The 9,536-nt window shown below is 41.6% G+C and overlaps 1 pseudogene; it reads left to right on the top strand.

The window, feature by feature from the left end:
- The first annotated feature begins 6,507 nt into the window (after positions 1 to 6,507).
- LOC114096296 (RNA exonuclease 5-like) lies at positions 6,508 to 8,765 on the top strand (annotated as a pseudogene).
- Positions 8,766 to 9,536: the final 771 nt, after the last annotated feature.

Genomic DNA, 9,536 nt, shown 5'->3' with positions numbered 1-9,536 from the left:
GAAATGGAGTTCATCAAGAAGCACCGTTAGGATCCAAAAGGATGGAGAGGAAGGAAGCAATATTGGGAAGCAGAAGAGGTCTAGTTATGATACAGGCTCAGAGGTAGCCTCAGATGATCCCACAAGCAACCTGTGGAGTAAGGATGTCTTGCAGAGATGTTCTGAGGTGGACCAAGTTGGCCAGGCCCATCTACTCACACTGGGTGTGGGCCATGCTTAGAAGGGACATGACCTTACATCAGATGGCTCTATGCAACAGAGAATTCCTTAAGGTTCTCACAGAGACTTTCTACTAGGGTGACCAAGCATTCCACTTTTCCCTTTATGGTTCTAGTTTTAACACTGAAAAAGCCTCAGATCTTGGGAAACTCTTCAGTCCTGGTCAAAACCGAACCACTGATCACCCTACTCTCTGACACATTGCTGAGGTGCTGTTAGCAGTCACACACCTCTACAGATTCCCTAGGATGCCAGGGACCTCATGCTAGATTCTCTGCCTGCCAAACTTCCTTAAAGCTCTTGGTGCTAAAGGAAATTGCTATGCTTGGAGGGTCACACCAAGAGAAAGCTCAATACCTTCTCCCCTACCTTCCAAGTTTATACAAATTCAGATTATTCATTTTGGAAAGGGTTTGCTGAATATAATACCAAAATCTGATACTCTAATTACTTTGAACGTGTCTTTTCTCATGGTAAGGTTTCTTCTGAAGTATGTTTTCTGTTCTCTGCTGGATGTAGGACATTCTTCTAAGGCCAGACATACTGGCACAGAGAAATAAGCTTGGAAACAATCTTTGTCAAAATCCAGAATAAACAGCTTATCCCAATATCAAGAAGGGATAATACTTTTTAGTTAAAATTTTCCACATCACAGAATTGCTGACATTTTATTGACTAGTGATAGTCCTCAGCAAATTTGAGGTTATAATAGTGGCCAGATAAACAGAATGATATGAAACAAAGCGAAGAAACCATTTTGATGGTTGGATAACAGCTGGCAAGATCACGGCTTTGGCTAGGGGAATACAGAACAGATCTCGACTCCTCTTTCTGAACCCAAGCATCCTGGCCTGACCCCTTCCTCTCCTGCTTCCACCCAGTCCTTCATCCCTCAGCCCAAGAAGACTGTTTCAGTCAGTGTGTCCCTCCTGGCTGATTATCTGCAAAAGCCAGGCCTGTGAACCTCAATGAAGCAATAAAACAGCAGTTTCATTTACTAATATTTAAGCAGCATTCATGGCAGAATTTAAAATAAAAGAAACATGCCTCCAGGTAAACCCAGGTGCTTAAAACAAACATTTCACTGAAGGTATTTAGATTACAGTGTGATATGAAAGCATTTGATTTAATGACAACCTGAGAGGAAAATGGCTTTACCATATTCCTATAAGTGGAGTTTTGGCTAATGAAAATGTAAAGAGTCTTCATGTTATCAGTCTTGGGAAGTATGAACAAATAGAGAACATGCTTGTCTCACTTGTTTTCCAGTTTTAAGATGATGGCCATTTTTTACTGGTATACTGAGTGTAATCAAATACCACAAATGTACCAGCACTGATAAGTCTGCAACTTTTATTAGGTTGATATGTTTTTGTTATGTTTCAACCATTATCTTTCCTTTTCAAACCTGCAGCTTAAAAATCAATTTTATTTAGAGCAGAAAACCCTCTAACAAGTGTTGCCCTACCACTTACCTAAATAATTCATTATAATCTCTTCAGTGAAAAAGGAGTTTTCCCAGAAAGCCAGAGAAGCTGTAATTTAGTGAATTTTGAGAGAAATCATTGCTTTAACAAAAAGAATAACTAAGCTCTCTTGAAATTTTTTTTAAAAAAATATTTTTAGTTGAGGATGGACATAATACCTTTACTTTATTTTTATGCAGTGCCAAGGATCAAACCCAGTGCCTCACCCATGTGAGGCAAGTGCTCTACCACTGAGCTATGACTTTAGCCCTCTTCTTGCAATTTTATACATAGAACTTACATTACCTTTGTTAGATTATGAGGACATGGGATTTGGAAAAGCTGTTTGCTAACAAGTAGATAATAACCTTGCCTAATGTCCATTGTGTTTTAAGGCTGATAAATTTTTTTTAAAAAGTTATTTTTACTAATTGGTAACATAAATGGAGCAAGGTTGTTTTAACTAGAATATTTTCCTTTTCCATCCAGACTAATAATTCTTCATTTGGCACTAAGGGAAAGTAACGTAAAGCTTGTCAGATATGCAACAGAATCCAAGCAAGGCGAGCAGCACTATGTATACACACAAAGTAGACATAATTCACTGTAATCATGTCAAATCACAGTTCAGTGCTCGTTACAAATTAGGGTGGTGTTAAATCATGGAACGGAGAGAAGGCTGAGTGGTGCCTATGATTTGAAGCAGCATGGACATCCAAATAATTCACTGGCACCAATTCACGAGTTTTGTCATTCCAGGAAAATATGATGAAAAAAAGAAGGTAGTAACCGTTAAGTTGTGCAATTATTGACATCTGCCTTTTAAGATGTGTTGCTGAATGCATATTTTGATGGTACAAATGAAACACCTTAGAGAGATCAGTGCCAGGTAGAACAAGTTATGTCTCTTCTCATTAAGGAAGGAAGAACAAATTCTATGTGCCAGGCCTTGGGATAGGCACTGAGGATGCAGAGAAAATAAAAGTTTCTGGCCTCAGGAAACTAATAAGGGAAGTAGGCATGCAAGCAGATCCCAGAAGTAGGGCCTTCTAGGAGTGAGGATGAAGCAATGGGGGAGAGCTTCTTAGGAACTTACTGGAATAAGATAACACTGGATCAAAGTAAATGAAATATTCCAGAATAGGAGCTAGAAGAAGGGCAGTGTTTTAGGCAGAGGAAATGGACATTTGGGAGAATAGCAAGCAGTTTGTATGATTGTAGCCAAAAGGTACAAACAGAGGTGTGACAAGAAGTGGTGAAGAGGCCACAGAGCTTAAATCTGAAAGGCCCCGGTAGGGCACAGCATGGAGTTTGTGATATTGTAGACACCAGTGAGACAGGCCGAGGTCTGTGTGCTGGGCAGGCTAGCCGTTATTCACTCTCAGACAAAGGCAAGCATGATCCCATTCAAAGTTTTCATTGAAGTTATTAACCAAGCCAGAGTGAGTACTGAAGACTCAAAATGTTTCTTATTAATAAAATAGTTTTAACACCATGTAAGACAACATAGGCTATGAGCATGCATTTGAAGTGAGACTTGGCAATTGGCAGAAAGGCCTTGAAGGGATTTTGTGGGGAACAAGGTGATACCATTTGAATAGCTGTGTATTTCCCTCACCCCATCTCACACATTTCCCAGGATGACCCTGAGAAGGCAGTGAAGGTATAACTGACCATAGCTTTCCTTTGCCGACACCCAATAGAGCTGACTCTGAAATCTCACCCTTCTCCACCCTATTAGGACTGACTTCCCTTGCTCTCAATTGTCTCCTGTCCCGTTTCATCCAGGAACATTCCAGTTGCTCATTCCCTTGTACTTTGACAAGTGAATGAAAGATCCAAATCCACTAAGCATTGGTGGTATGTATAGTGGTGAGCATAGTTGCCTTCCAATCAATCCATTAAGCAATGTGAGTGGCCCTTGTCTTGCAGAACACCTCCTTTTTGAAAAACAAAGTCTTCACTCAAGGCAGTTCTGATGTTAGACTAGAAAGCCTCAGTGATGGCCTATAGATACTGTTTCTTAGGAGTGGAGTTGGTGCAGCTAGAGGTCCTCCTTCTGCACCCCACCAACCACTAGAGCTAACCATCATCAGCCCAAGCCTCCAGCCTTGAAGCTGTCAAGTGTCCATTATTCAGATGTTTTTCTTCCTTCCATGGCCTCTGGGCATGCCGATCATCCTTTTTGCACAAGTAACAGGCTTTGAGCCAATGACAGTGCTGTTCAGGCATCACACGGGCCAGATGATGTGCTTTTATGCGTGATAAACAATTGATCTGATAAAGTGTCTTCCTGAAGCATCCAGAAGGGGCTGGGATGGATCAAGTACTTGGCAGACAGGAAATGTGGAGGCAATCAGACAGAATGAGATAAATGATACACATCACTGAAAAAAGGTCTGACAAAAATATATTATTCATGGGAACAAGCATTTGACCATTCCACCTCTTTGCTATTTAAGAATGTAGAGTGGTACATGGTGGCGTTAGACTATATTTAGAATTCAGATCTTTCAAACAAAATGGAATGGCATGCTTGAAAAAGTCCTAACTTGCATGTTACTATGTTTTGAAGGATTAACTTTTTAAAAGTTTTGTATCTGCTTAAGGTGAGGGCAGCTCCTTCAGCAGATATAAAACTGGAACCCTGGTTCCAATAAAAATTTCTATGTAGCTTTTTAAAGTATCCAATAACAAGTTCTCTATAGAGGCCATGTTCTGGACAGTAGATGGGAAAAGCCTTGAAATTCTGATGTATGCTGACATCTGGGGATTTCTGAACTCTGTTTCTAAGTTACAACACAGCGCTATTAAGAATCAGTCAAAGTAAAGAGACCACCAACTAAGTCGAGACCAGTCTCTTGACCACTGAGTTGCTAGCATTTGCTGTTTTTAAACTTTAAAAAAAAATCCAATTTTTTTTTTTAAGAAAAGGGTCCAAATAGTACTAGTTTTTGAAAAAAAAAAAAGAAACTAAAGAAAGATGATGACCAGTTTCTCTCTTGTCTGGCAACAAATAAGGGGAAAGGAATTCCTAAGGAGGGTCTCTTCTGTGAATTAAGTGAAGTGGGAAGGGCTCGAGGGAAGATGCCAAGATGACTACAGCGAATGGCCCACTGGCTTGTTCAGAGGCTACTCCTTCCTGTGGTTTTCTAATGACTAGAAAATGCCTGGTATAAAATATGGTCACTTCATTCTTCAAGTAACAGAATGAAATTTTCTTTCTAAATCAATGGCACTTCACTAGGTTCAGTTTGTGCATCTTCCCAGGTTTGCACAGTGGCTACTGCCATTTCAATCCAAATGCCACTGGTCATCTGCCTCATCCACTCCTGGACAGTTTCCATGGTGCCCTCACAGCAGCAGCACAGAAGCTCCCTTGCCAAAGTTGGACCCAATCATGCCTGTAAGGGTCTGGCTTACTTGGCAGATGCTTGGAGGAGCCGAATGTGGGGAGCTACTGTTCCACTGGGAATGTTTGACCAACAAAAGGCAAGGAGACAGAAAGGAATGGGCTAATTCCATACCCTTCCTCCCAATTCCCCCGTAGAGTTTGCCAAGACCCAGTGGCACCTTTCCTATGGCCTCTTCAGAGGGATCTCGTGTCAAAGCAACCAGCTTTGGGTTTTTATGAAGTTGTAGTGGGATTAGTATTTGTATTTGCCTTCCCTGTTACCCTTTCCTTTACTCTTGCTGCCCTGGAGTTGCAACTTCTAATAACCAACCTGAAACTCTGGTTTCTAGGACTAAGACATTAATATTTGCTAAGTTCATCTCATGTTGGAACGAAAGACTATTTTCTCCTTTGATAATCAACTTTCACCACTGGATTTCTTTAAGATGAGAATGGAGAGGACAGCTAATCCATGGTATTAGGGTAAGAATAGTTCAAGTTCATGGGATATTTAGATCTTCTTAAAAGCTTAAAGGCACCAATTTTCAAATTCTGGGACTGATGTGATAACTTCAGGGAAAATAAGTTTGATATTTTCTTCCTGCATGAGAGGGGGCCTTTCTCTTTGAGCCCTGTTGGGAGTGGCTTCCTTCTCTTACAAACTAAGGACAGAATCTTTCAATTCTACTTGCTCTGTGGGAGGCTGATGAATTCGAATCAAGAAAGCATAACCTTGTCTGCTCTTCTTTCTTAAGTTCAATCACTTAAGTACAGTTTCAATTTCAATATAGTAAATATTGATCAGTACAACCCACATCAACAGATATTGGAGTCATCAGTAATTTTTCAGGGTATAAAGTATTGCTGAAAGTGACAGTTTAGTAGATATCTCCAGGATTTAGAATATCTGGAACAAAGAAAAGTCCTATAGCAGACACTTTTGTACCCCTATCATAGCCCCTTAGTCAACATTAATTAACCACTATTTTATGGTGCTTTGCAACTTGCAAATAGCTGCTAAAAAGGCAAATATGTCAAGTTACCATGTGCTGTTCTACTCAGTTTCCATGATTTATTAGGATATTTATCACTTTAAGATCTGAGCTCATTTTTCCTTTTAATCTCTGCTACCATAAGACTTCTTGCTTTTGATGTGTTTTTATTGTTACTGACATCAATGTGCCACACTTGAGCTCCAGGGCACACTTAACGGAGAGCACGTATCCTTCCTCTACAATGGAAAGCTTGGTGTGTAGGGAGCAATGAAGAGAACTATTACTAGAATCATTGTTTCTCCTTTGCTAGCAAAGCAATAAACCATCCTTTTTCCTTCTCAAGACCATTTTCTCTTGCTGGATTGGCATCAAGACAGGGACAGCTTTCTACACCAAGGACAGCTTTCTACACCAAGGACTCAAGTACAGAATCATGGAGCCAGAGAAGGAGAAGACTGGGAGGCTCCCCAGGGAGAGCAGCCAGAGGAGACGGGTCCCCGACTGGCTGATGAGGACGCCCGAGGTAAGGATATCCCGTTCGAATCTCGTGGACAGGCAGCCCGAGCCCAAGAGAGCCCAGTTGTCTGGCATTGAAATGGCTGAAAACTGTGAAGTAACCCATGTGAGTTGCTCAAGTATGCAGTTCTGGGTCAACCTGATATTGAGAGACCCAGGTGGTGCCAGCTTCTTTACCAAAACCAACTGAGAATAGTGGTTGTCATCCTTCAAGGGATGAGTCAACTACACTCCTACAGGTTCTATTTGGAGTTTGGATTTCTCTGAAAAGCCTTCAAACACAAATTCCACTTGCCTCCTCCATCATCTAATTTTCTAACTGATATTATTGGGCTACCAAATCAAACAGCTGGATATCTGCCTAAGACCATGGGAGGATTTTTACCGTCTGCCAGTACAAAACCCAATGTCAACCTGCAGAATGACCCCATCATTCAAAAGCATGGCTCTCAGAAAGTGGGCTTGCTGCGATGCCTTCTGACAGAGGAGGAAATGAAAACATTTGACTTTCCATTACAAGGTTCTCCTGACTGAAAACTTTGTTACAGATCCATTACATTTGGTAGTTACAGAGAACAGCCCTCTCTTTGGGCTGGATGGTGAAATGTGCATCACATCCAAGGGGAGAGAACTAACACGCATCTCACTGGTTGCTGAAGGAGGCTCGTGTCTTATGGATGAGTTGGTCAAACCTGTTGAGATTATAGACTATGCCACCTGCTATTCAGGAATCACAGAGGAGATGCTTAAGCTGGTGACGACAAAATTGAAAGACGTTCAGAGGCAGTTAAAAGCACTGCTTCCTCCTGATGCGGTGTTAGTAGGTCATTCCTTAGACGTTGATCTCCGAGCATTGAACATGATACATCCATATGTTATCGATACCTCATTGCTCTATGCCAGAGAGTGGGGCAGAAGATTCAAGCTAAAGTTCTTAGCCAAAGCTATTTTGGGGAAGGACATTCAACGTTCGGAAAGGGATGGTCATGATGCCACAGAGGACGCTACAGCGACCCTTGAATTGGCTCAATATTTCCTCAAGTATGGCCCAAAGAAGATTGCAGAACTCAATCTGGAGGCGCTATGGAGAGCCCAAGACCCAAGAAATGTAAGAGAAAAGTTTCAGTACACATACAAAGGTGCATCAGAAGCTCCTTTTTGTATCTGAGAGACAGATGATATTGAACTCCCTTCTTCTGAAAATTGTGAAACTATTAAGTGCCTTTCAAACAGAGGTCTTTGAGCAGGCCAGAAGGCAAGTCCGCCTGTACCCCTTCAGCATTATTCAGTTCTCTTTTGAGCCTTTTTCACCTCTCCTCACTGAGGAAATGAACAAAAGGATGCGGATCAAGTGGACAGAGATGTCAACTATCTATGCTGGACCTTTGAGCAAAGATTGAAACCTAAGTGCTCTGAAGAGGCTGTTTAGGAGCTTTGGCCCATTTCGTACAATGACTGCTGTTCTCGAAACACATCAGCCTCCTCTCTATATACAGTATGAAGTCCTGGAAGCTGCCCAGCTGGCCATCGAGTCCTTGAATGGCGTTCTGGTGGAAGGTGTAAACATAAAGGTACAGATACCTGTGACAGAACTCACTCTCGATTGTGACACACTTGTTAATGAGCTGGAAGGAGATCCTGAGAACCAAGATACTATTCATCTGTCTGGAGTTAGTAAAAATTTCTTAGGACATACTCAGGAACTACCGAACCTCTTTGGTGGCCTGAAAGCTTTGATCTTGCCTACAGATGCTAAAAGCGGAAGACAGGAAAAATATTGTTTCCTGAAATTCAAAACTTGGCAATGCCCAGAGGGCCCTCCATGTCCTCACAGGCAAGGACTGGATGCTGAAAGGCAGGCAGGCCCTAACCCCCAGGCACCTCCACGGGTGGCTTAGGAGCTCACTGCCTGAATCAAGAAGTCCCGCAGGTCTCAGAGTGAGACCTCCTCCCTCAGAGCAGGAGACCTTGCAGAATTTAAAGGCAGAAAACGCAAAGAGTGCAGCCTGGCATTGGAGCTGGAAGATTGGAAGGCTCTACCAAAGCCTGAGCCTGGGTACCCTTTGCATCATCCTCCTGCCAGGAACCACTAGCCCTCATGGATCTCTCTCTGGCCTAGGACTCATGGGAATAAAAGATGAAGAGAAAAGCACCACCCCAAGCATGGGTTTGTGAGTCGGCTCACCACTTGCAGTTTCTCATCCTTCCTGGGCGATAGTGGAGAAGATGGTCAGGCTTCAGCTTCTCCAAAGACTGCTGGGCCTCTTCATTCAGTGGACAGCTTTGTGTGGGAAGTTGGTGTACCTGCTAAAGGGTCTAATCCATTTACATGGCATGCACAAGTTTTCAATAAATGCCTAAAATTCAAGCCTTCCTCATCTTAAGACGGGGGAGGGGGGGACAAAAAAAAAGCCACACTGTGCCCCATGAGTCTGTACAATTACTATGTGCCAATTTAAAATATATATATGATTAAAAATAAAGTAAAATGGAAACAATAAATTTATAATTAACCCCCCCAAAAAGAGAACTATTACTTAGAATGTCCCACACTGCAGTCTATTTATGGATATGATAAAATTTTAAAGTTATCTTTCCCATGGTTTTTTCCCCTAATATTTATGTAAAAAGAGGTGCTTCAGTATTTGATATAGATAAGGGAGAAATGAGAATTAGGTACTAACACATTAGGAAAAAGTAAGAAGAAGCCTATATGAATTAGGTATTCTAAATCCTGAGATCATTGGTATGTACCCTGGTGAAGACACTGGCCTCTAAGAGTGGCTAGTATTGATTTTTTTTTAAAAAGCTATTTCCACAAAACATAAGTCTGGTAGTTTCATTTAATTGTTTTTATTGGTTATTCAAAACATTACAAAACTATGCCGAAACTTTTTACATTAAGAGAAATAAGCCAAACTCAGAAGGTCAAGGGTCATATGTTCT

Source organism: Marmota flaviventris, chromosome 7, assembly GCF_047511675.1.
Source record: "Marmota flaviventris isolate mMarFla1 chromosome 7, mMarFla1.hap1, whole genome shotgun sequence".
Lineage (NCBI taxonomy): Eukaryota > Metazoa > Chordata > Mammalia > Rodentia > Sciuridae > Marmota > Marmota flaviventris.
Note: the sequence above shows the minus strand (reverse complement) of the source record. Positions and strands in the feature narration are given on the sequence as shown.